Source organism: Balaenoptera musculus, chromosome 21 (assembly GCF_009873245.2).
Source record: "Balaenoptera musculus isolate JJ_BM4_2016_0621 chromosome 21, mBalMus1.pri.v3, whole genome shotgun sequence".
NCBI classification, from domain to species: domain Eukaryota; kingdom Metazoa; phylum Chordata; class Mammalia; order Artiodactyla; family Balaenopteridae; genus Balaenoptera; species Balaenoptera musculus.
The window spans coordinates 13,425,558-13,453,005 of record NC_045805.1 but is presented as its reverse complement, the minus strand read 5'-3'; the positions used below and the strand labels follow the sequence as shown (position 1 = coordinate 13,453,005).

Genomic DNA, 27,448 nt, shown 5'->3' with positions numbered 1-27,448 from the left:
ACTAGTTACCACCTACCCACTCCCATCAGTAACTTTGAGTTCTACTGGGGATCCAGGGACCCCATGATATGAACCATTGCAGTAACTCGGGCGATTATTTTGTTCAATGAACGCAAACACTGAGTCCTTATTTCATTTATTTATTAAATATTTGTTGACAGACAAATATGTACAAGGCTCTGGGTAGTGGAAGGTGCATGAACTCAAGAGTCCAGAGGCCCAGAGTTGACTCAGCTCTTTCATTAACTCTCCAATCCCTTCTCCTTTCTGGACCTTAGTTTTCACATCTATAAAATGGGGCTGCATGGTTCTGTCATCTTCGAGGGACGGGACTTATGTGTGTATCAGAATCATGGAGAGGAGGGGGCTTTTAGAAACCACACAGAACCTTCAGACTTGAGACTGTCTGCAGCCCCCTCTTCTCTTTGTCTCTCCCGACCTTAGAACCCCTCCTCCCGCTCCATACTAAGCCTCTCACGTTCACCAGTGTATCCTGGATCCCTATCACTCAGGTATGTGGGCCAGAGCAAAGGCAGAGAACCACTGAATCAAGGATCTCTTCCCAGGGCCAAACCTTTTCATTGTTTCATTGAGGCCAGGCTATGCAGGAAAGCAAGCAGATGGAACTTGTTACCCACCTTTTAGGCAGTGCTTTGATTAGGGAATCTGTGGTCCCTCCCTGTTGGCTCTGCCCATGTTGACCTTGCTTGTCATACAAAAATGGGAAAAAAAAAAAAATGGGATTCGTGGTACAGTTGTGATACTTTGAATTTTCCATTCTGAACAAGCAAGAAGGACTTTGTTTCACGAGTATGTCTCTCTCTATGAAGGACACAGAGTCATGGGTTTGTTTTTTGTTTGTTTCTGTTTTGGCTTATAGTCCCTTTTATCAATTTAGTATTCAGCTTCGATAAGCAAGAAAGAACCAGAGGCAAGCAAAAAATGTCTCCGTATGTCCCATGCCCTGTGTGCATGCCTTGTAGCCCCATGTTTATGAGAAACAGAAGGCTGTGCTGTTCTTTCTGGTGATGGATTCTAAGCATTTTTATATCAAGGGCAAGACCAATTTAGTTCAACAAAATATCTTACTTTAGGGTTTTGTGTGATAAAAGCCTATCCAGTTTTTTTTTCTTTCATGTCTTTATTGGAGTATAATTGCTTTAAAATGTTGTGTTAGTTTCTGCTGTACAACAAAGTGAATCAGCTATATGTATACATATATCCCCCTATCCCCTCCCTCTTGCATCTCCCTCCCACCCTCCCCATCCCACCCCTCTAGGTGGTCACAAAGCACCGAGCTGATCTCCCTGTGCTATGCGGCTGCTTCCCACTAGCCATCCATTTTGCACTTGGTAGTGTATATATGTCCATGCCACTCTCTCACTTCGTCCCAGCTTCCCCTTCCTCCCCTGTGTCCTCAAGTCCATTCTCTACGTCTGCATCTTTATTCCTGCCCTGCCACTAGGTTGATCGGTACCGTTTTTTTAGATTCCATATATATGCGTTAGCATATGATATTTGTTTTTCTCTTTCTGGCTTACTTCACTCTGTATGACAGACTCTAGATCCATCCACCTCACTACAAATAACTCAATTTCGTTTCTCTTTATGGCTGAGTAATATTCCATTGTATATATGTGCCACATCTTCTTTATCCATTCGTCTGTCAATGGGCATTTAGGTTGCTTCCATGACCTGGCTATTGTAAATAGAGCTGCAATGAACATTGTGGTGCATGTGTCTTTTTGAATTATGGTTTTCTCAGGGTATATGCCCAGTAGTGGGATTGCTGGGTCATCTGGTAGTTCTATTTTTAGTTTTTTAAGGAACCTCCATACTGTTCTCCATAGTGGCTGTATCAGTTTACATTCCCACCAGCAGTGCAGGAGGGTTCCCTTTTCTCCACACCCTCTCCAGCATTTATTGTAGATTTTTTGATGATGGCCATTCTGACTGGTGTGAGGTGATAGCTCATTGTAGTTTTGATTTGCATTTCTCCAATGATTAGTGATGTTGAGCATCCTTTCATGTGTTTGTTGGCAATCTGTGTGTCTTCTTTGGAGAAATGTCTATTTCGGTCTTCCGCCCATTTGATTAAACATTTTTGAGAGTTAACTACTTGCTCTGTCATTTTCATAAATAATTTCCTATCCAGCGTCCTTAGCAATCTGTTGCTATATGTGTAAGAGCATTTGATACTCACACACCTAATGTGATCAAAGGAAAGATGAGCTTCCTATTGAATTTGTTCTTTTTGAGCTTATGGATGTCAGGTTTTTGTAGGAGCCAAAGAAATACCTTCTAGATAGAAGACACTGTCCTGGCCCCGTAAGCTTAAAATCCAACTGATTTTCCCATCTCATGAGGTTGACATTTTGAGTGAGAAGAAAGTGCATACAAATAACTTTGTTTCAAGTAATATCTAACGTGTTATTTTTGAAGAGAGCTTTTCCTGTTCTCCTTACCCTACAATCTTTGAAGATGATGAGAAAAGTTACAGTGGTGGACCAGAGTGTCCTGGCACGTGGTTAGGATGTTAGTGGGTGTGTGGGGTGGTAGAATATGAGTGGGGAGGGTGTTGGAAGGTGACAGTTGGGAGAATGAGGTGATGAAAAAAGAGACTAAGGTGGAGAGTAGAATAATGCCTCCTGAATTCCTGAGTGGGAGACCCGAGGGAGTCAGGCAGGTAGACCCTGTGTCTGCCACAAATGTCACTGAAGGCGTCTTGAGGTAGAGGGGACAGATTGGTAGTTAATTGATAGTGACTGCAGGACAAGTTGAAATGAAATGCCGGAGGACCCTCCATTTCTGACTTTGAAGTTTGGCCCTTTTATCTGGGGGGGGCAAATTGCTAGGCATCGGCCAACTTTAGACAAGTAAACAGGAGGCTGTGAGTGGTCACCACTTGGGCATGGTTGAAGCCACGTTAGAGGCAGTGTTGGAGCCGGAGAGGATGGAGGAATTGGTGCCCTGACCTGAGGCCTCAGACTCAGTCTAAATTGCCTTTGGAGGCAACCGTGGTTCCCTCGAGGAAGATGCATGTTGATGAAATGGATTAGCAGTACTGTCATAGCTCTTAGGCTGTCCTCCCTCCCCCATGCTGGTCTTCCTCGCTGCTGTTTTATTTTTACCAGGCTGCAGGAGGTAAATAGGGAGTCAGGAAAATAGAATCGGCCGATACCGTGTTTCCCTAAAGGATAGAAGGCACAGGTTAAGACTGAACCATGGATGGCATCGCTGGTACTGCAGACCACTGGTTTTGAAACTAAACACTTCATACTGTAGTTGGGGCATTGTACTTTGAAATAAACTTTCTGGAATTCAGTTTGGCAATGTTACACTTAATGTCTTAAAATGTTGAACTCTCTGCTCCCGTAATTCCACTTCTAGGAACCTACATATGTGAGCTAACGAGAGGTGGAGCGAAGGTTTATGTACAAGGATGTTTACTGTTAGCTTCTGTAATAGTGAAAACTCGGAAACACCCTAAACACCCAACAGTAGGAGCACGTTTAAATGAGTTACGGCGCAGTCCACACACGGAGTATAGATAGCCGATGAAATTCCTGTGTTTGTATTTAATGGTGGGAAGATGTTTGTGGAATATGCTGAGTGGAAAGAAGAGGATGTTCAGTTGTGACCCTAATTTTATTTTTAAAACGTGTGTGTGTATCTGTATACACATCATTAAGAAAAAACTGGGAGGAAGCATTTCGATGGTGTGATTATGGATGTTTGGCTCTTTTTTTCCCCTTGAAACACTTGTATTTTCCAAATTTAATACAACAGCACAGTTACTTTTATAACCAGAAAAATATTCTCAAGACAGCTCTGCAGTGTTCCCTCTGACCTCACGCCTGGTAAACATAGGCGGAGGACAAGTAAGTTGGATGTTGCTCAGGGGGATGGTGCGCGTGAACTTGGCCCTTCCTGGGCCCCTTGTGCCTTGATGTGCAGAGCCAGGCTCTAGAATCAGGGCTTTCCCAGCCAGTGCGGAGAGATGCCCTTGTCCCTGTTCATCTCTTACTACTTGAAGACACTGAGATTGATGGCTCTGTGGTGAGGCTGGGACACACTGTTTTCTCAAGAACTGTGGAGGGTCTGAGATGTTACCCCACTTCACAGATATGTCTTCTATGTATGTGAATACTGCAGATGCCCCAGGCATGGAGGTTGGAGGAAAGAGTTCTTTACTGAGCTTTACAACCAGGTCAGCGGCCAGAGAGATGTTGCATTGTTGGTCCCCCATACCTAGTCCCTGAAGTGATAAGTGATGCCATGAAAGCTGATGGAATGTGGGTGTGGTACGGTCAGAGCAACCATCCCCCTCCTCTGCCAAAGGAGGGGGCACGGGGTTGGGGGGAGGGGAGAGAGAGAGAGAGCGAGAGAGTGCACGAGCAAGCAAGCGCCTCTGCTCCTTTGAGTCAGGGTGGAAAGGATCCAGGATTTTCATCCTAACCTTTCGGAAGGTCTGGGCTAAGGTCTGGGCTTCATCCCTTTTGAAATGTACATGCTTAGAGACATAGGTCTTCCTGGAACCCTGCAAACTTAACCCAGGGACCTAGTCAAGGCTGTAACCATTTGGCCCTCTTGAGGAGATAAGAGAAGTTTGATTATCCTTCTGGATCAGAGTAATTAATTTAGACAAATGGCTACACATCCAATTCTCATGGTAGGTGAAGAGTAAAATGTTTCCAGGGGAAGTGAATGCAAACATTCACTATCTTTTATTCACTATCTTTATGTTGTGTTCATTCCTGTGTCTCAGGTGGCTCAGCTGTTTTACAGGAGCACTGAGGAATCCAGGGAAGTTTTATTTTCCCCACACAGCAACCTTTACAAGTCCCCACGGGAGAACGACTTCGTGTGACTCAATCCGAGTGTGACTTCTGAGTTTCCATAACTGAAGAAGCTTACAAATCCTGAATTTGTGTCTGGAAAAAAATTTAGAATAGTTTTGATCCCTTTATAGATACGGGAGACGTTTTTTGCATTTATTATGAAACTAGGGTTGGGCGTAACCGTAAGGAGTTCAGAGGCAGAATGCCAAAGCACAGCGGAGAAGAATGAGTATTGATTAGGACAATACTGTCCAATACAAATAGAATGTGAGCCACAGGTATCATTTTTAATTTTCTAGTAGCCACGTTAGAAAAGTAAAAAGAAGTAGGTGAAGTTAATTTTAATACTATTTTATTTAGCCCAATGTGTCCAAAATATTATCATTTCAACATAAAACGGATGTAGAAGTATTAATGAGATTATTTACGTTCTTTTTTTCATACTGAATCTGCAAAATCCAGTGTATCTTTTACACCTTCAACACATCTTAATTCAATCTGGTCACGTTTCAAGTGTGCAGTAGTCATGTGGCTCGTGGCTACCATATTGGATGGTGCAGGGTTAGGAAATGAAGCAAGCTGTGAAGAGAAATACAGGGAAACATTGTAATACAAGGCTAAACCTAAAAAAACCAGAGGAAAGCAGAGTTAGGTAGTTTGGTTATAACTGCATCTCACTGTGCCTCCCTCCACAAACCTTACCCGATCTCATCAGCTTGAAATAATAAGATGCTCTGAATCTCTTCAGAAGCAACACACTGTGTGTGCCATTCCTTTGGCAATTAGTCACAAACATCTTGACTCTTTTCCACCCTTTGAACTATTGTGAAAAAGGTCGATTCCTTGGATTTTCCCATTTGCAACACCTCCATGGGCAGGTTATCTGAGAGCTGGGATTGTGTCGTATTTCCTCGCATTCTCCACTAGTGCTTGATACACAGTAAGCACTAGATAAATATTTGTTGATTTGATTTTCAGCCCTAAAGCAAAGGTTAGCTTCAAAGGCTGAATTCCAGCTTGGGACCTTGGCCTAGATCTCCTTTGTGTTAGAAACCTAATGGTATATGTATTGAGCACATAAACATTGGGATTTGTCACTTTGCAATAGGATTTGTCACTTTGTATTAGGCGTTCAACATCCAGAAGGTGGAAAAAATTGTTCGGTTTTCTCCTTTTTACCGAGGCCTTAACAAAAGTCTTATCAGTCTATTCCTTTGACATTTATGTCCCAATGCTGATAGTAATACCTTCCTGTACATGTAAATAAGCTGTATTTGCTGATAAACCGGAGGTATACATTTGGGAGCTGCTACTTTCTTGGTGGGTTAATTATTAACAATAACTTTGTTATTAACAAACACTCAGCCTATAACTTATGTGCAGGGAAGTTCTTTTGAAATCAAGCACTGGTATCTTACAGTTGCCTTCATTTGTTCTCTTTGACTGTAATTGTTGGGTAGAAGCAACAGACTTATCCACAGAGCCCAGGCAATTTATTTTTACTGAAGCCTACCTAAGAACTGCTTAGGTAGCTTTTCTGTATAAGATTAAATACGACCTTCACTGAATCATGTTAGCAGGGCCAGCAGCTAGAAAAATAAAGACTAAACCAAACCTTCAGCAAAGAAATTCCCAGCTGCTCAGCAGGTCAGAGCTTTCGTGATTGCTTTCTTCCAATGAAAACACTGTAGATTAGTTTTAAGTGAATTCTAGTAGGTTTGGGGATTTGCAACTGACAGAAGAACAGGAAAGTGTAATCTCACTTTAAAATCGTAATCCTGAAGGTAAATCTTTATTGACTCTTTGTGGGGATGTTGGGATTTTGTTTGTATGGGAAAACTTAACTCATGTGCACTGTTGAGCTGACCTGGAAAGTTAAGGTCCTCAGGGATGAGGGACAGAGAAGTGAGACAAGAAGCTGGTGCCCCCGGAGGATGCCCTGGGCATGTGGGGTGCTCTAGGTGGCTCCGGAAGACCAACCCAGATGGTCCCCTTTCTTCTATCCTTTACAAAAGCAAAGTCCAAAGGCCCCAGGAGGGAATGTGGATGAACTGCTATTTCCACTTTTGGGTGTGGCTCTGCTGGTGATTCAGGAAGTCTGGGTGAGTTTAAAATATTATAGGAGAGGATTTATTTATTTGCCTCTCTTACAGGTGCTTTGAATGCATCAAGACTTCTTTTTTTTTTTTTTTTTTTTTGCTTTTTGCTTTTTTTTTTTCAAAGTCAGGGTGCAATTTGGGCTGCAGTCTGGGCCCTGAAAGGAAACAGTGGACAACTCTGGTCATTCATCCAGTCGTCGCTTACTTAACAGGTGTGTACTCAGCTCCATGTGGAGGGAGTAGGTCTAAAAAGGTAGCGAAGTCCTCAGCTTGGAATTGAGTGAGCTCGGTAGATGACCTGCGCTCCCCGCAGCGAGGAGCCTGCGTCTGGGCGGCCGAGACCTCAGTTCCGGCAGTGATTTTCGGTGTCTGAGCATCCCTTTTAGAGGTCTTCTTCCACCCATCAATGGGCCGCACGGGGTTGTCTCAGATTGTAGGGGAGGTGACAGTGCTAACGTGGCACGTTTTTGGGCCAACTGTGTATATTTTATTTTCTAAAGGACAGAGTCTTCGTAAATCATGTAATAGGCATGAAACAGCCTCTTGTTTTGTTGTTCTGGCTGTTTCTCTACCGTTGCCCCCCCCCTCAGTTTGGCATGTCGCATTCAGCTGGCTGGCTGTAGTCTGGTGTCTTTTGTCACGAAGTGGCTGAGTCTCGATAGTTATCTCCACTTTCTACTTCCCTTTCCCTGAGGGGAGATGGCAACTGGCAGCGCTGCTGATAACAGACGGCTCTGAAGCCCTCCCTGCAGGTTTGTGCTGGGAGAACCTCTCTCTTCACGTACCATCCAGGAGAGGCTTTTCCCTCACACGGCTTGAGATGGCATCACCATGAAGGGGAAGTGGGCCCTTATTTAATTTTGAAAATCCGTCCTCTCTCTCCCTCTGTCTCCCTCTCTCTCTGTGTGTGTCTGGAGGGGAGGGGTCAGTAAGTTACCTTCAAGTTACCTGGAAGTAAAGAATGACTTGTCCACGGTAGGACTCAAAGAAACAGTGACAGCAAGTAGTGAATTCATAAATGCGTGTTTGTCATTCTTTTTTTTTATTATTATGGTAAAAGTTACCTAACAGAAAATTTGCTTTTATAATCATCTTTTTTTTTTAAATTTTATTTATTTATTTATTTATTTATATTTTTGGCTGTGTTGGGTCTTCGTTTCTGTGCGAGGGCTTTCTCTAGTTGCGGCGAGCGGGGGCCACTCTTCATCGCGGTGCGCGGGCCTCTCACTATCGCGGCCTCTCTTGTTGCGGAGCACAGGCTCCAGACGCGCAGGCTCAGTAGTTGTGGCTCACGGGCCGAATTGCTCAGCGGCACGTGGGATCTTCCCAGACCAGGGCTCGAACCCGTGTCGCCTGCACTGGCAGGCAGATTCTCAACCACTGCGCCACCAGGGAAGCCCCTAAAATCATCTTTAAGTATAAAGTCCAATGGCAAAAAGTTCATTTACAGTGTTTGCAGCTGTCAGCACTATCCTTCTCTAGAAGTTTTTTTCATCGTCTCAAACAGAAACTCTGTACCCATTAAGCTAGAACCCCACCCCCCTCTGCCTGGGCCATTTTACTCTCTGTCTCTATGAACTTGACTCCTCTAGGTGCTTCATCTAAGTGGCAGCAGACAGTATTTGTCCTTTTGTGTCTGGCTTATTTCACTTAGCAGAGTGTTTTCCAGGTTCATCCCTGTTGGAGCACGTGTCAGAATGTCCTTCCTTTTAAAGACTAATATTCCTACATTTTGTTTCTCCATTCATCTGTTGATGGGCACTTAGGTTGTCATTACCATTGGCTATTGTGAATCTTGCTGGTTTGAACACTGCCGTAAAAGTATCTGTTTTGAGTCCCTGCTTTCAGTTCTTTCAATCCAGTGGATCATACGGCGATTCTAGGTTTAACCTTCTGAGAAACCATTTTCCACAGCGGTTGCGCCATTTTACATTCCCATCAATAATGCACAAAGGTTTCAGTTTCTCCATATCCTTGCCAAAAATTCTTTTCTTTAATTTTTTTTTTTTTTTGATAATAGCCATCCTAATTGGTGTGTGGTGGTCTCTCATTGTGGTTTTGATTTGCATTTCCCTAATGGTTGGTGATGTTGAGCATCTTTCCATGTGCTTCTTGGCCATTTGTATATCTCTTTGGAGAAATGTTTATTCCAGTTCTTTGCGCATTTTTTTTAACATCTTTATTGGAGTATAATTGCTTTACGTTGTTATGTTAGTTGCTGCTGTATAACAAAGTGAATCAGCTATACATATACATATATCCCCATATCCCCTCCCTCTTGCATCTCCCTCTCACCCTCCCTATGCCCATTTTTGAATTGGTTATTTGTTTTTTTGTTGTTGAGTTGTAGGATTGAGTCATTCTTTTTGTGGGTTCCAAAGTTACATACAAGTATGGTCTGAAAACTCAAAAGATTCTCCATCATTACTGTATGTGTAGCATGTGGCACAAAACCATTTTTCAAATTTTGAGATGTTATAGAGCTGATAAAGCACCTATTGAGGAATTAAATTATACTGAATAAAGCACATCAGAGTGGAGTGGGAAATGGGGAATCAGCTAAAAGTACTTAACCTTCTCATAGAGTACTAGAATTGGAAGTTTTCCTAGAGATTATAGTCTGCTCCTTCATTTTTACAGCTGGAGAAATCAAGCAACCTGCCCAGGGTCATGTGGCTGGATTAAGTACTTAGTACATTTTGTTGAACTCTGTAGTAAAGAGTTAATTTTTTTCTGTTATATTTTGAATCATAAAATTTCTGGTGAGAGGAAAGACATAGCAGTGCTTGAATATGGTAGTGAATTAATCGTAGCAGCCTCTCACATGGTACCTTCAGTACTTGGGGCTCATCAAAAAGCCCTAGTATTGTGGTATTTCAGGATAAAAGTGAGTAAAAGCAGTCTCCGGATAACATTTGGGGGCATGAGAATTTAAACATAATGCATTCAGTAATGGTTCAATACTACTACTTGAGTGGATGAAAAAAAATATTGCTGTAATAACAGATCTCTTAGGAAAAATGAATAAAAGCATTTGTGTATTTATTGTGAGTAATCAACAGAATGAGAAGCCATTTATTTGTCCTTATAAGAGCTATAGTAGATGAAAAAATGCAGTGAAATATCAACTTTGCAGTAGCAAATTTATTGTTGGTTTACTTTTATGCTCTGCTCAAATTTTTCACTTCACTCAATTCTTTTGAGAAGTTGGTCTTTATCGAATAAGGTAGGCTGACAAGATAACATACAGATTATACCTAGGAGTCAGTTGTAAATAATTGGGAAGCAGATAGATAACTGCAAAAATTTGTATTCCCTTCAGGCTTGGGGCCAAAGCTTTTATTTTATTTTTTAAAATAAATTTATTTATTTTTGGCTGCGTTGGGTCTTCGTTGCTGCGCACGGGCTTTCGCTAGTTGCAGAGAGCCGGGGCTACTCTTCATTAAGGTGCGCGGGCTTCTCATTGTGGTGGCTTCTCTTGTTGCGGAGCACGGGCTTTAGGCGCTTGGGCTTCAGCAGTTGTGGCGCAAAGGCTTAGTTGTTCCGTGGCATGTGGGATCTTCCTGGACCAGTGATCGAACCCGTGTCCCCTGCATTGGCAGGCGGATTCCTAACAACTGCGCCACCAGGGAAGTCCCCCAAGGCTTTTAAAAAGTCTGTAAAATTAGCCTCAAGTAATATGAAAAGAAATGTGATGATGAAGTTAAGTTGAAGATTCCTTTCAGCAAACAAGTATTTTAAATACAACTCTCAGAAGAGTTAATTCCTTCAAACAGATGTTTTTGGACTGCTGGTGTGACGCCTGGTGCGGGGAGATGCAAACTTGACAATTTCACGTTCTCACAGAGCTTATCATTTACTTAGAGAGACAGGCAGGGAAATAACCATCTATAGGAACAAAAAGAATGAAATATGTGCTTAATAGAAGCACAGCAGCAAAAGGCTACGGGAGGGAAGAGGAAGGAGCTCTATCTTTGACCAGGGATGAGCTTCACCATGAGCTCCCACCTGCGGTAGGAGGAGGGCAGGGTCAACCGGTGGCCCATGGGTGCTCAGGGCATCTTTGGTCGAAAGCGCAGTAAGAGCGAAACCATGAAGGGTTGGAGATTCCTTACACTCTTGGAGGATGGAGAGTTCTCTGGTCTGATGGGAACAGGCAGGTCAAGGGAGTGTCAGGGACCGTTCCTGGTGGCCACGAAAAGTTCCTTCAGTGCATGTGTTCCTGTGTTTTCTAGCAAGGAAAGGCTTTATTCTGAGCATAGAGCAAGCTTTTGGGAGGAAGGGTTATTGAGGATTTGGAACATCTACCTCCCTTACATTTTAGAAGATGGTAACGTAATGACTCTTGGCAGTTGGATGTGGCAGAGCTGTGAGCCTGCCACACTTAAGAGGAGCTATGAGAAGGTGTAAGAATGACGCATGCATTTCACTCATAGACACATGGGCATTGCAGGAAGGACCAGACTGTGCTCTTGATAATAACCAGACCTGTCTTTGTGATGCTTTCATACCTTTGTAAGAGGAAATGATACACAGGTACAAAAATATTTTTTGTACCCTCTTTTGTTTGTTTTGATTTAGTTTATAAAGAGAGGGAAGTTATTATGAATAGGTTTACAATACTTATGTGCGGGGGAGATAGAGACGGCTGCCGTTAATACAGATGAGAAACCCAAGTTAGAGAACCAAGATGATGGCAAGGTGCCCCCAAACAACAGCTTCGCACAGCGGAAGTGTTTGGGCAAGGCATCCCTGTGGCTCCGAGAGTGATTAGATCTGGCTGTCATCTCAGCAGTGAGACTGGCATTTGCGGTAGGACATGCAGTGTGCTTGGCCATGTTCTCTGAGAGACACCGTGGAAGACCCTGGAAGGGCTGGCTCATGGAACCTTAGAGTCAAGCCTCAACTGCAGGGACTTAGGAAGCCTGGAGGGAGCCGGGAGTATTGGTGCACCAGGTGGGGCTTCTTCCCATCTGCATCCCCACAGCATGACCAGGTGACAGTGGCACCACCATCCGGTATGAAGGCCATAACTTGGTTGATGGCTGCATTGATGGCATTTATTGGATATATGCTGGGCTCTTCACTTAGGTTTGAAGATTTTATTCAAAGTCCCAAGATATTTCTGTGTCATATTTCAATATATCATGCTCTATATTTATTATCAACGACTGCCTTGTTGACCTGATTATAAATTTTGGAGTGCCGTTATGTGAGGGCTCAGCAAAATGACTTGCATCTACCCGGTACTCAAGAAATGTTGGATGAATTAAATCGTAATGATTGACCTAGTTCTGCATTTGTAATTTCCTCTCCAGACAGACTCCTTGGTAGGACCTTAGAGCTAATGGGGCTCATGTGCTGGGTTTTCTAGTGAGAAAGGAGGACCAGGCAGCAGGTGGGAGGCACCTTAACCACGTGTGCATGTGCCCTGGGGTGTACCAGGGTGTTTCCCCTCATCAGTCGGCAGGGACCCTTGTTAAGGTGTAAGGACAAATGTCTCTCTGTTAACTGGCCAGCCTTAGTGAGCCTTCCAGCTGTTTCTCTACCATATCCGCCCAGTTTTCCTGGGGCACAGCTTTTCCGTATTGCTAATGGTTCAAACCTGCTATCACGCTTCCTCCCTCTTGCCTTTGTTGTTATTCTTCCTTTTGTTTGGAATGTTTTTCCTTCCTTTCCGCCTGAGAATCCCCTGCCTTTCCAGGCCCACTTCAGACGCCCCCTCTTCTTTGAAGCCTTCCAGTGTTCTCTCTTCCGGGCTTTGGCATAATATAGTAAAATTCCCCCGAAATGCCTTCCAAAAAACTCACCTATATAAAATGCAGGGTCCTTGGATTGGGAGGTTAATGAAATGACTGGGGTGAGTCCGATGCAGAGAATGAACCAAGAAACAGTTGTGTTGAAAGCTTGAGTTCAAGGATCGGGGTGAGGGGCTTCCCTGGTGGCGCGGTGGTTAAGAATCTGCCTGCCAATGCAGGGGACACGGGTTCGAGCCCTGGTCTGGGAAGATCCCACATGCCGCGGAGCAACTAGGCCTGTGAGCCACAACTACTGAGCCTGCGCGTCTGGAGCCTGTGCTCCGCAACAAGAGAGGCCGCGATAGTGACAGGCCCGCGCACCGCGATGAAGAGTGGCCCCCGCTTGCCACAACTAGAGAAAGCCCTCGCACAGAAACGAAGACCCAACACAGCCAAAAATAAATAAATTAATTAATAAAAAAAAGAATCGGGGTGTATTGTAGCATCAGCCACATCCTGGAAAGTTTTATCATCTGTGGTTTGTTTCTCTAGTATCACCTTCAGGACATGGTGCCTAGTTTTCGAGCTGGTTGTTTATGTTCCAGCCTCCATCATTACCACGTAAACTTTTTGAGGACGGAGATCATGTCCCCGTCATCTGGGTAAGCTCCGTAAGGTTTTTTGAATGAAATGCTAAATAAATGTAATTCAAAAGTTGTTAACATACTTAACTCGATTCACCTGGAAAATGTCATAAAAATAGTGAAATTATTCTTTTTTGGGTTGCATGCTTTTTTATAGTCATTTTTCCCCTGCTGGTTTATTACTTGTTCATATTGAGTTTTATCCATCACAACATGTAGTTCATGTCACCTGCCTTTTCCTCCCCATTCCCTGCCCCCAGAGGGTTCTCCAGGAAGGATTCATCCACTTTCTTATCAGTAAATAATTACTACATATCATTATATGCAAGGAGCTGTACCTGATATGTTGGGAGTTCTGAAGATGAGTAAGATGTGATTCCTGCTCACAAGGACTTTAGCCAGAGCTATGCCTATTTTCAAGTACATGAAGCTGTGAGCTTTGGTTGAGTTTAGAAGGTGGAGGAATTGGTGGGATAAGAAGTCAGAAAGGTGGGACGGGGCTGCGTTATGGTGGCTGAGAGTCCAGACTTTATTCAGTGGGCATTGTGGAGCCACTGAAGGGTTTTGAGTCAGGTGATAAGATGTTTGGGAAGATTGATCTGGCCAACACTGTGCAGGGTGGAGATGATGCTAATATTCCAGAATATGGACCCTGGGTACCCTCCTGCTCCTTGTGAGAGATTCTGGCTGGGTCCACTCTGCTATGAGGTGAGGCACTGGCTCTACTCTTCGGAATTTCTTTGGGGAAGTCCTAGCGGAGACTAAAGCAGTCATCCCGTACTTTTCCTTTTACTAGAAGCTGCCTTTTTATCTATTTCTTCCTCACAGTAGTTCTGCCAAGTTGCTATTATGGTCTGTGTTTATAGATGAAGAAACTAAGATTCGGAGAGGTTGCAGGTTGTGAGCGGTGAGGTTCCAGTCAGGTGTGCTTGACACCAAACCTGAGCTCTCTGCAAGCACCGTCTGCTTCTGCAAGGAGGGGGAAGGAAACCAGTGTGGTCCTGGGAGGGGTTGGCAGAGAGGGAGAAATGGTAACAATACAGTGGATGCCAAATCCAATTTTCAGGTACCGTTTGGAACTTGTTTAGTGGCAGTAAGTATCTTTTAAAAATATTTGAAGACGTTTATGCAGCTTGTAGAGGAGAGATGTGTTCTTGATTCAGAGGTCTTATTGTATGTAGGGTGGCTAGCCATGCCGCCTCTCATTTCCAGTTGGAATTCATTGGTGATCAGGATGCCTTATTGTAGGAATAGAATCATTAGTGTGTACGGTTATAGTTTGTGTGTTGGCTCTCAACCTGATTTGAACAAAAAGAGCTGATTGAATGGCTCTATAATATTATATAATAATAAGTAGTAGTACAAGTGTAATAATAAGTAGTAGTAGAAGAAGAAGAAGAAGAGGGAGAAGAAGGAGAAAAAGAAGAAGCAACAGTAGTAACCTTTACAGAGAGTTTACTGGCTGAGGGGACAACTCAGAGGAAATCCCCAGAGGAAAAGTGGCAGCAAGAAGGAAGCTGTCAGGGACCCTGTGGATGTGGAATGAGGGAGGGAGTCATTTATTCTTATCCAGGGGAAGAGATAGACATTGCCCTTCAGTGCCAACCTTTTTCAGAGCAAATTATTTTCAGGCAACTGTCTTAGGGGAAGCATCGGTTTTCAACATCATCGGCCAGTAATGGATTTGAAATCAGATGGTAGCAAATAATTTTGCCATTTTATGCAAATAGGTTTTCTTAGAAGTTTCCAGTATGCTGATCTTTCTAAGAATCCCTGTTATTTGACTTTCCAAACTTAAGTAATGAAAGCATTGCCATCTCCTTTTTCCTCACGTCCCCTTGTCTTTCCTGTGTTCCCTGTGGGCCAAAACATTCCCATCGTAGGTCATAGAGAATCATCCGGCAGTGGCAGGTGGTATGCAGTGACTTGGGGGATATAAACAGCTCAGAGAATTTAGGTCCTGCCCATTTCCTGCCACGTTCCTCCTTCCCAAGCTACTTTGTGTGTCTCAGCGATCCACTCTGTGGTCCATAGTTTTTTCACATGCACCATCTTATTTAACTTTTCCTGTACTTTCCCCGTGAACTTGAGGACCAAGATGTCTTTTCCGGGCTTTTGTATTGCTGGCTTAGCTGGATGGCTCCAGGTTCACCCATCTATTCATGGAAGGAGGGACAGTCTGAAATGATTCCCCACTTAACTGCCAAAAGGAGAAGTCGTGCCTTTCAGACTTTGCTTTACTGCAAAGGCAGTGCTCAGAGGACATGCTGATTAAGGGAAAAATAGGGTCGTTCCTTTTCCCATTTTCCATATGGAAAGAAGGTTTGAACATGCAGTATGAGCCTGAGTCCATATGCTTTGAAATCTGTCCATGATTCTTGCTTTGCTGAATTGCAGAATCTGATGCCATCTAGGTACTTGGGTCTGGGGCCAAACACACCCAATGGTCCCAGCATGATTTCAAATTTATGAAATATTTTTTAAAAATCAGTCTACCCTTTTAGGTCCTTACTGCCTTCCATGAGTTCTTCTAGAAAATATTCTTTTAAAAGGTGATGGATTTTAAAAAAATGCTCTTAGAGTTTCATAATTTAGTTGTATCTGGAAAGTAATTTATCTGTGTGACTTCACACAGCTTTCTCATCTTATTATTTTTACAAGAAAGAATATTACATTTGTATAGTAACATACATATAGATTTAGATCATTGTAGTGTTTTTTTGTTTGTTTTTTTGTTTATTTTTTTAAAAAACATGTTTCACACATGGTTAAATCGCCTAGGAAACATTTGATCCATGGCTGGGTCAAAAGGTATCCTTTAAAATTTTTGATACCTATGGCCAAGCTACTGTCTGGAAAATTTGTACCTATTTGTACTCCAACCCATAGTACATATGAGATGTAAAGTACTATTCTAGATGTGTTACAGGGTTCCTTATCTAATCCTTGCAAAGCCCTTTGGGAACAGATAGGCTTGATAACCTGCCTAAGGTCACACAGCTAATAAGTGATAGAGCTGGGATTTAGAACCATGCTGGAGTTCACGCTGTTGCCTTTTCTGCTCTGTTACTGCCATGGCAGCCCTTGTGAGGAAATTAACCAAGGGATGCTGTGAAGAGACTCTTTCTTCCTTCTGTGAGTCCCTGGGTGTGGAGAGAAGCTCTTTTTTAACCCTTATTCTGGATGCATCAGATAAGAGAGGTGCAGAATGATTTTCCTGAGGCAAAAACTTTGGTCTTTACATTCTTTCAGAAACTGTACGATTCAGACAGTGTTCTCAAAGAGAGATCTTTTGAAATCCAGCCCCTTTCCTCAGCTCTTTCTTGCTCCCTTGTTCTGGCTGCAGGCTTAGACAGTCAGGAGACTGTTAAAATCTTACGCTTATGACCCTTTTTCCTGCCTCCTTCTCCCTCACGGAGGTGTTAGTAGGACCCATCATGGATGCCTGTTGGGAGGCTCGAGTGGGTGCCAGCATTCCCCGGGGGGCATGTCAAATAGAGGTGGGAAGGTTTTGCAGAGTTTTGCTCGGGGACTTCAGCTTTTAAACCCTTGCTTCTCTTTGCTGCTGGATCTGGTGAGACGGATCATGCGCGCGCACGCGTGCACACACACACACACACACAGTATTTTCACCAGTGCAGCCCTGGAGTCATACAAGGTCAAAAGACTTCCTCTTTTAGGAAAAGCCCCAGACAGCTCACTGTCTTCTTGTTCCATCCTTGTTTGTGGGTGATTTGTATTCTTAGTTGCTCTGCCCTCGGAACGGAGACCCAACAAAACAGAAAGTGTAGGGAAATGCCACCACGACTCGGCTCTGTGTTTTCTTTCTGGATCTGTAGGCCCGCAGGACTTAAACGCTCATGTTCCTGAAATGTTCCTGACGTGAGGAAGCAACTGTCAGAACTAGCATGGTGTCCAAGATAAGCTTGGGAAACACACCCGTTTTCTAGTGTGTATGTTTGAGAACCCAAAGGGCACGTGTAGATGAATCCTGTCCACTCAAGGTTGAAGCCTGTCTTGGATGCTGGGGTCTCATGATAAAGGAGCTCAGCGATGGAGAAGCAGCTTTGGCAGGGGTTAAGCCACAGCTTCCTCCTCTGAAAATGGAAATAATAATAGTACCTACCTCATAGGGTTATTGTGAGGGTTAAAGGGGATAATATAGAAAGAGCGTAGAGTTTAATACCAGGTACGTAGCATAGTCATTGCCATCATCATGCCACCATCATCTTTACCTGCTGAGGAATCAGGAGAGCATTTTTTTGGAGGCAAGTTCGACTTTTTCAATGCATATATTTATAAGCAATTCAATTCAGTGCATGTAAATGTAATCTCTGGCGAGTGCCTTGGCCGTTTTGGTAGGAGGTCTCTGGGGCTCCTTCACCTTGACCGTCGTTAGCCTTGCTATGTTTTCTTTCTTCACACTGCCTGGAGGAAGTGTGTGTGCAAGGATCTCTGAATTGAATCTCTACCCAAGTCCCGCAGAACCGAAACAGTTCAGTGTACATTAGACGTCTCACATGGCAATGATATACCTGTGCTTTCATTCAAAATTATTTTAATTGTAAGAGTTAAACTTTCCAGACAATTCCTTGAGTGAATTTACATTTGTGCCACTTGGAGTATTTAGTCTTCTTGTTTCACATGATGGTTTCCACAGAGCAGTAGGGCTTATAAGAAGTGGGAGGGTGGTTCATGTACCGGTCTCAACAGATGATGCAGTTCTCACGCTGCATAAACTATAATGAACAGCAGCAAATAAATGTGATTTAACTTGATACCCATGAAAGTATTCTTTGTAATAAATCTAATTTTTGAAATCAAATATTTAAAATGTAGGAAGAGGAATGATGTCATTACAAATGTTATTGTAAGGGAACCCTAGGGAGGATATTTTAAAGAAATTTTGAATCTTATTTAAAGCTTTTCTTATAAGTAAGTCTTTTTTGTATTAGACTGGTAAAGAAAAATGTATACATATTGCTAGGTAGAACTACTGTAAAGGCAGTAATAATTTTTAAATGGCTACCTCAGATGTCAAATTAAAAAAAATATTCAGCAAAAGTATTTCCTAACTTTTTAATATGCAAAAGCAGTTTGCATCAAAGTTTTCCATTTCAGGACTAAAAATGTGCCGTTATTCACTAACTCAAGCACAGTGCATGCCAGATTAATTTATAATGTAAGTACAATTTAAGGAAGAAGATGCTGATTTTCTTGTATAACATGGGAACAATAATATATTCCAAGGATAGAAATAACTTGAAATTAATTACAGATCCCAAATCCCTTCTTTGCGATCCAAAAAGCTCTGAAAACTGAAAGTTTTTATCATGACTCACTTGTCAGTGGAGTCTGCCTCGAATTGGCATGAAGCTATTTATAGCTTTTACTAATCCCAATCAGTGTGAATGCTCACGTTTTACTGCAGAAATATTACTGTGTTAGATTAAGGGGTTCTGCTCTGGAGATTGCTGGGGGTGTTATGTTCTATATGGTATCGGCACCATATTATCTCTCTAAAATCCCCAGGCTGCTGAATTCTGAAACATATCTGGTCCAAGGATTTGGAATAAAAGAGCAGTTATCTCCCGTGACTTGAACATCCCCTCATCCTGGTTTTTCCAGGGACAGTTTCTCTTTACATCTGTTTAGAGGAAAGGTATAATTATTAATAAGGCCCCATTCACGCTCAGAATTGTTCCATTTTGGACAATAAATGATTGGTCATCATACTGACCATCTATGCATTCTGGGTAACGGAATGCTGATGGGCATCAATAAGTTTCTTGTGAATTTCCATATGTATAACTTTGAAATAAATAAGCTTCCAGATTATATCTTGAAAGCCTAAAATAATGTAAAGCAGTGTTTATAAGAAATAATTTTTAAAATGTAAAAATACATATCCACTGCTTTCTTAGACGAATTCTCCATAGTATTTATATATACACTTTTTTTTTAAGGGCAAATCATCGTTTTCCTTATCATAATTGCTTGTGTACCAGCCTTCTTTTACTAGGCTGCAAGCCCCCTCTCTGTTCCCCTTCACATTATCTTTGATGCCTGGCATCCACAGTCAGGTCATAGTTTATTAACTTAGCATCAGTCTTTGCCATACTCTTAGGCCCTGGGAACAGAGTGGTGAGTAGACAGAATTGGTCTTGGGCCTCATGGAGATTCTTGTCTAGGAAGGCAGACAGATTTGAGGCCTGGCCTGGCCTGCCAGTGACGTGCTTTTGAAGCTAAGACTTGAACAGTGTGAGTCAGCCAGTGAAAGGGAATGCCCTTGAGGATGGCAGGTACAGAGGCCTTGGGCTGCCCTGCTGGCCGGAGGGTCAGGGAGTAAGGCCAGCAGAGGGAGGGGAAGCTGGAGCCAGTGTGGGTGACAACAGTGGGCTTTAAGCAGATCATGTTTATGCTTTTACGAGAGCGTTCTGGCTGCCTGGCGGATAGCAGACTGGGGTTGGGAGGTGGTGGGGGGCCGTCAGAATGGCTGCTTGGTGCCGGCTTTGCTGAAGGAAGGAATTGTTCTGGACCCGCTGGTTTCACTCTCTATTCTTACAGTGTTATAGTTACTCTCTTGGGAAACAGTAAATACGTGCTCTGCTTGTTACTTGGAGGCCAGAGCAGTTACTGAAATGATCAGCCAAGTGAGAGCAAGTAGAACTGCAGGTTATTCAGGCTTCCGTTTTCCCCAAGTTGAGGAAGAGTTGTAAATAAGAAACAAAAAGCAATAAAATAAAATTCAAAAATTCAAAAAACAAAACAAAACAAAAAAAAAGCATGTACCACAATGCTCATTGCAGCACTATTTACAATAGCCAGGACATGGAAGCAACCTAAATGTCCATCGACAGATGATTGGATAAAGATGTGGTGCATATATACAATGGAGTATTACTCAGCCATAAAAAGAAACGAAATTGAGTTATTTGTAGTGAGGTGGATGGACCTAGAGTCTGTCATACAGAGTGAAGTTAAGTCAGAAAGAGAAAAACCAATACTGTATGCTAACGCATATATATGGAATCTAAAAAAAAAAATAAAAATGGTACTGATGAACCTAGTTGCAGGGCAGGAATAAAGATGTAGACATAGAGAATGGACTTGAGGACACGGGGTGGGAGGGGGAAGCTGGGGCGAAGTGAGAGTAGCATGGACATATATACACTACCGAATGTAAAATAGCTAGTGGGAAGCAGCAGCGTAGCACAGGGAGATCAGCTCGGTGCTTTGCAATGACCTAGAGGGGTGGGATAGGGAGGATGAGAGGGAGACGCAAGAGGGAGGGGATGTGGGGACATATGTATGCATATGGCTGATTCACTTTGTTGTACAACAGAAATTAACACAGTATTGTGAAGCAATTATATGCCAATAAAGATCTGTTAAAAAAAAAAAAAAGAAAGAAAGGAAAAAAAAAAAGAAACAAAAAGCAAAACCCTTACTCATGGTGGGCTTTTCTTGAGCCAAGTGGTGGAAAAGCTGTGGGATCCGGAACTATTGTCATGAAAGAAAATGAAACTATGCCAGGAATGCCAGCTTCGGGGGCTCTGGTGACAACTCAGACTGGCCTGAAATGCCCTACAGAGAATCCTGTGGCTGGGGCCTCTGAGGACTGAATATCTAAACTCTGCGTCACTGGCAGCCCAGGGACCGGTGCTTATGACTTCTTTCTTCCACTGCTAACTTAACCTATGAGGTGAAGCAATGTCACTTGGAAGCCAACCTCATGTTTTAGAATCTAAATAACTTCATGTAAATATTAGTTCAGAAGTTTAACTGGAGGTAAATCTTTGATGCTGAAATCTGAGAGCCTTCTCTAAAATATGCAGGCGGGGGACTTCCCTGGTGGCGCAGTGGTTAAGGATCCGCCTGCCAATGCAGGGGACAAGGGTTTCAGCCCTGGTCCGGGAAGATCCCACATGCCGCGGGGCAACTAAGCCCGTGAGCCACAACTACTGAAGCCCACGCACCTAGAGCCTGTGCTCCGCAACGAGAAGCCACCGCAATGAGAAGCCCGCGCACCGCAACGAAGAGTAGCCCCCGCTCGCAGCAACTAGAGAAAGCCCGCGCCCAGCAACAAAGACCCAATGCGGCCAAAAATAAATGATTTATTTTAAAAAGTAAAATAAAATATGCAGGTGGGCTTTTGGTTCATCTCACTTTTTGTTTTCTACACACCCGACACTTTAAATGACTTGTGGACCATCTTCCCCAGGAAATGAAGCTTCGAGGTTCCTTGTTCAGATCATTGTCGTTTGATTGCGCGGCCCCTTATGGATGGACGCATAAAGTGATTGATGCGTGTACTTAATACAGTCGCCGTGCCTGGATTAAGAAAATACTATCAACAGTTTAATTTAAGCACCACAGGGGGAATTTGCTAGAGTTTGTCGTATTTGCAGAAATGCTGTCGTTTCTCCCTCCGGACTGTAAATCACTTGAATGCTTCACTATTGTCTTTTGTGCCAGGTCTTTTTCTTTGCAACTAGTTTAATACTTCTATGAAAGTTGCAAAAATATTTGTAAAGAATTTTTTTTTTTGCTGAACCTCTGGAGAGTAACTCGCCAACCTGAAGTCCCATCACTCCTGAATCCTTGAGCGTGTCTGTCCTGCAGACAAGGGCACACTCCACGTGACCGTCAGAATCAGGCAATTGACATGAGGACCATCTAACCCACAGACCCCATTCAGGTTTGCCAGTTGTCTCAATAATGTCCCTCTTAGCAAAAAAAAAATTCCATCCAGGCTGAGGTGTCGTGCCATTGTCACCTTTCCTTAACGTCCATGAATTTGACATTTTTGATGATTATAAGCCAGTTATCTCATAGAATGTCTTTCAGTTTGAGTTTGTTGGTGGTTTCCTCATGGTTAGATTCAGATTATGCATTTTCTGCAAGGATATTTCAGACGTGATGCTCTGTTCTTTTTGTTGCCTCCTCTCAGGTGGTGTATTTCTTTGACTTGTTCCTTTATTGGTGATGTTCATTTGATCGTTTGAGTACAGAGGTATCTGTCAGGCTTCTCCGTTGTAAAGTTACTCTTTTCCCCTTTGTAATAAAAAATATTTTGTGGGAGGTGCTTTGAGACTATGTAGGTGTCCTCTTCTCATCAACGTTTCACCCACTGGTTTTAACATCCGTGATGTTTCTTTTTTTTTTTTTTTTTTAAATAAATTTATTTATTTATTTTTGGCTGCGTTGGGTCTTCGTTGCTGCACGAGGGCTTTCCCTAATTTCAGCGAGTGGGGGCTACTCTTGGTTGCGGTGTGCTGGCTTCTCATTGCAGTGGCTTCTCTTGTTGTGGGGCATGGGCTCCAGGCACGTGGGCTTCAGTAGTTGTGGCACACGGGCTCAGTAGTTGTGGCTCGCGGGCTCGAGAGCGCAGGTTCATTAGTTGTGGCGCACGGGCTTAGTTGCTCCGCGGCATGTGGGATCTTCCCAGACCAGGGCTCGAACCCGTGTCCCCTGCCTTGGCAGGCGGATTCTTAACCACTGCGCCACCAGGGAAGCCCCCATGATGTTTCTTAACTGAATAATTACTACTTGGATCGCGGCCAGGTGGTGATCTTCTAGTTCCAGCGTCTTTCCATGGCAGGCACTGCACCTTGTGGAAAAGCTTCCTCTTCTCCCTATTTCGTTTTTCCGTAGATCCCTACTTCGTTCAATGGGCTATAACACAATTTTATCATTATTTTGATGCTCAGATTGTCTCACATTTGGCCAGTGGGAGCCCCTTCAGGTTGGCTGCTATGTTCTTTTGATGTGTTCCCAGGGTTCTTTGATCAATTCCTTACTTTCTGGCCCCCAAGATGCTTCAGGCTCATCTTTTGCTTTCCCTGCTCTAGCCCTGGAATCAGCCATTTTCCCAAGAAGCCCTGATTCCTTTTAGTGGAGAATGGTATTTAGAAACTAAGACTTGGGCATTACATGTGCTCATCACCATTGGTGTATTGCTGTCCCCAGACCCTCTTAGTGGAGCGCGTGAGGGAATATTTGTACTGTTTATATGTATACTTACACATACACTTACTATTTACATCTATATTTATTTCTGTATTTATGGAGATATATGAAAAACCGTGAATTCGGTCCTATTCTAATGCAACACCCAGGGTTAGTCTCGTTTTCTTTCTGTATTTGAACTTCCTTCTCCCATAGTGAGAAACCTGGGTCCCATTATCCTTAATGTATTAGTTGATCTACTCAACTGCCTGAATGTTTCTGATCTCATGTTCCCACGGCTGCCCCACCTCACTTCACTCTGTGGGTTCCTACACTTTGGGCTAGACTGCTGCCCTCCTGTGCAGGAGACCCTTCCTTCTGCTTGGGCCCTGAACCCCGCTCTGGGCTGCTTCTCCCTCCTGCATCCATCCTCACTGCCACACGTGGGCTTCAGCACTCCAGGCCTCCTCCCACCCACCTCTTTATGCCAATACTCCACACTGGTATGCTTCTGCCCTGCTTCCCTAATGTCTGCCATATTAAGTCTGTTAGGGCAGCCATAAGTACCAACAAACTGGGTGGCTTAAACAACAGGAGTTTATTGTCTCACAGTTCTGTAGGCCAGAAGTCCTAAGACAAGGTGTCAGCAGGATTTGGTTCTTTCTGGGGCTCTAAGCACAAATCTGCTCCATGGGGAGAAGTTTCTCCTTGACTCTGGTGGTTGCTGGCAATCCTTGACTTGTAGACGCATCACTCCAATCTTCAATCAGTCCAATCTCTATCTCTGTCTTCATATCACTTCTCCTCTGTCTGTGGGCCTTTGTCCGAATTTCCCTCTTCTGGTAAGGACATCGGTCATATTGGATTTAGGGCCTGTCCTAAGGCAGTATGACCTCATTGTAACTTGATTACATCTACAGAGACCCTATTTCCAAATAAGGTCACATTCACAGTTTCCAGGTGGACATAAATTTGGGGGAGCACCGTTCAATCCATTGCCTCTGCTTTGCTCAGTTCCACCTAATGTGCTTTTGCACTATATCGTTCATAAAGGGAGGGAGGGAGGAAAGAAGGGTAGAAGGAACTCTCTTAGTAGTTTCGAGAAGAATGTTCTCTGTTGCCATATTCTTATTTTCTAAGCTAAAATTAGGGTGCTCTGCTGACATCAGGACTCTTGGAAAATGCAGGAATTGGAGAGAGCACAGGATGGCACTCATTGTCATGTCGTGGGACTTTACAAGTCCCCACGGGGACTGCACCCCTCAAGATACCTTTGCTGGAAAGCATCGCAGCCCGTTACTCTAACTGTTCAGGAAACTTGATATGGTGCTGCCTGGGGTTGGGGTGCCCCCTCCCCGACCCCCCGTCCCCTAGCTGCCCAGTTCCAAACAACAGTGTCTTGGTGCCCCTTGTCAGTCCCGTAGTAGGCGGTGCTGCCAGCTGTCTCTGAAGAATCGCTGGAGCACTTCGGAAGGGTGAGCCCTGACTGTCATCAGCACTGGCCGAGAAGGGAGCACTGTCCGTGCTGGGACCCAGCAGCCTGGGGAAGCCACCACCGCCCAGCTTGCCCTAGAAGTTGACTGCCCCGATGCCTGAAAACCGACCCCACTCCCTGCTTCTTTTCACTTACTACCTTGTATTATATTCTGAGCTATATTAACTTATATATTACTTGTATAGAATATATAAAAATACATACATAGAATATATAATTATGTTTATTAACTATATCAACATATATATTCTGAGCATTTTCCCATGCCAATGAAATATTGTTCCATAGTTACAATATTCCATTATTTGAGTCTACCACATTTTATTTAACCATCTTCCTACTGTCTGATATTTGGGTCAACTTAAAATTTTTGCTACTGTAAATAATGCTCCATCAAACATCCTTGACCTTAAATTTGTGTCTGCAGAAACTATTATTAAATACCCACTATTTTTTTTTAAACATCTTTATTGGAGTATAATTGCTTTACAATGGTTTGTTCGTTTCTGCTTTACAACAAAGTGAATCAGCTATACATATACATATATCCCCATATCTCCTCCCTCTTGCATCTCCATCCCTCCCACCCTCCCTATCCCAACCCTCTAGGTGGACACAAAGCACCGAGCTGATCTCCCTGTGCTATGCGGCTGCTTCCCACTAGCTATCTGTTTTACATTTGGTAGTGTATATTAGTCCATGCCACTCTCTCACTTCATCCCAGCTTACCCTTCCCCCTCCCCGTGTCCTCAAGTCCATTCTCTACATCTGCGTCATTATTCCTGTCCTGCCCCTAGGACATAACCTTTTTTTTTTTTTTCTTAGATTCCATATATATGTGTTAGCATATACGGTATTTGTTTCTCTCTTTCTGACTTACTTCACTCTGTATGACAGACTCTAAGTCCATCCACCTCACTACAAATAACTCAATTTCGTTTCTTTTTATGGCTGAGTAATATTCCATTGTATATATGTGCCACATCTTCTTTATCCATTCATCCAATGATGGACACTTAGGTTGCTTCCATGTCCTGGCTATTGTAAATAGAGCTGCAATGAACATTGTGGTACATGACTCTTTTTGAATTATGGTTTTCTCAGGATATATGCCCAGTAGTAGGATTGCTGGGTCGTATGGTAGTTCTATTTCTAGTTTTTTAAGGAACCTCCATACTGTTCTCCATAGTGGCTGTATCAGTTTACATTCCCACCAACAGTGCAAGAGGGTTCCCTTTTCTCCACACCCTCTCCAGCATTTATCGTTTGTAGATTTTTTGATGATGGCCATTCTGACTGGTGTGAGGTGATAGCTCATTGTAGTTTCGATTTGCATTTCTCTAATGATTAGTGATGTTGAGCATCCTTTCATGTGTTTGTTGGCAATCTGTATACCTTCTTTGGAGAAATGTCTGTTTAGGTCTTCTGCCCATTTTTGGATTGGGTTGTTTGTTTTTTTGATATTGAGCTGCATGAGCTGCTTATAAATTTTGGAGATTAGTCCTTTGTCAGTTGCTTCATTTGCAAATATTTTCTCCCATTCTGAGGGCGAGATAGTAGACTGGGCACTTTGCATGTCTTATTTAAGCATTGCCACAAACCCTAAGGCAATTATCCCCATTTTACAGATGAGAAAACCGAGGCATAAGGATCTTGGGTTCTGCTACCCTCTGCATTTGGTTCCTGAAGCATTGCCCTGGGGAGTGGCCTTAGTTACCAATGGAGATACTCCCAGACCTGGACGGCTCCTACAGGAGTGGAGATAGTGGCAGAGACTAAGGAATTTCTGAAGTTTTAGGGGAATAGCACATCGATTTCTCATTTAAGGGCACAACTACCCAGTCCTCGTCTCACATAAGGTATGGTGATGAAGAAGTGGCAGTAGCCACAGACTCGCTCCTTGCCCAGCTGTGGTCGACACAGGAGCTGCCGAGGCCATCCCTAGTCTCCACCTACCTGTGGATGACCTGCTGTCCCAGAGTCACAGTGGCAGTCAGACCTCCAATGATGTCCTGCATCTTGGCTACCAAGTTAAATAAGGACAGTGCTAGGCCCTGTGGAGATCTAATCACTTATTCAGAAGTTCCAGGTCAAATTAATTAGCTGAGTCCGACAAGATCGATTATCATTAATATGTAGATATTTCTTGGGGCTGTCATATCAGTGTGAACAAAATGATCCTTGTGGTAATAGTTGAATCTGCATTGGTCAGGGAAAGCTTTTTTGGAAGGGTAGATTTAAAACTGGCCCCTGAATTCCAAGAGAGAAGGGAGCTGGTATAGAGCGTGTAGGACACAGTGGCGCTGAGAGATTGAAGCTGGTTGGAGTGGAATTTGTGGACTGGGGGTTTGGCACTTTTCAGAGGTCCTGACACTAAAAATGAGGGAGAAGAAAAAAGGCCTCACAGGCAAGCGATTGCTCTTCATACACACGGAAGGGTGTGGAAATTGACAAATACCCATAATGCCTAGCACTTTATTGGTTTTCAGTACCTTACAAGAGTGTTCCTGTGAAATTAACTCTGAGATGGTATACCATGGCTTCCATGGGGTTTATTTGTGTTCCTGAAATAGTTCTCCAGGTTAATCAGTAATAGGCAGAGCCGGGCAGGGTGCACTTTCCTCCTTGCCTGGTTTCATAAGACCCCTCTAGGACCCAGGTGGCCAGTGCTGGGGCCAGG

General features: G+C 43.4%; 1 protein-coding gene across 2 annotated transcripts in view; it reads left to right on the top strand.

Annotated features, from left to right (window-relative positions):
• Positions 1-27,448, top strand: part of IRF2 (interferon regulatory factor 2) — an 84,186-nt gene that overhangs the window by 4,789 nt on the left and 51,949 nt on the right. The window contains exon 1 of one of the 2 annotated variants that reach the window (XM_036838754.1): positions 7,098-7,152. The exons of the other annotated variant lie outside the window; for it this stretch is intronic. The gene's annotated coding sequence lies outside the window, so the exon portion shown is untranslated. Of the gene's footprint in view, positions 1-7,097; positions 7,153-27,448 lie in introns of those variants that run through there. 2 annotated transcript variants of the gene reach the window in all.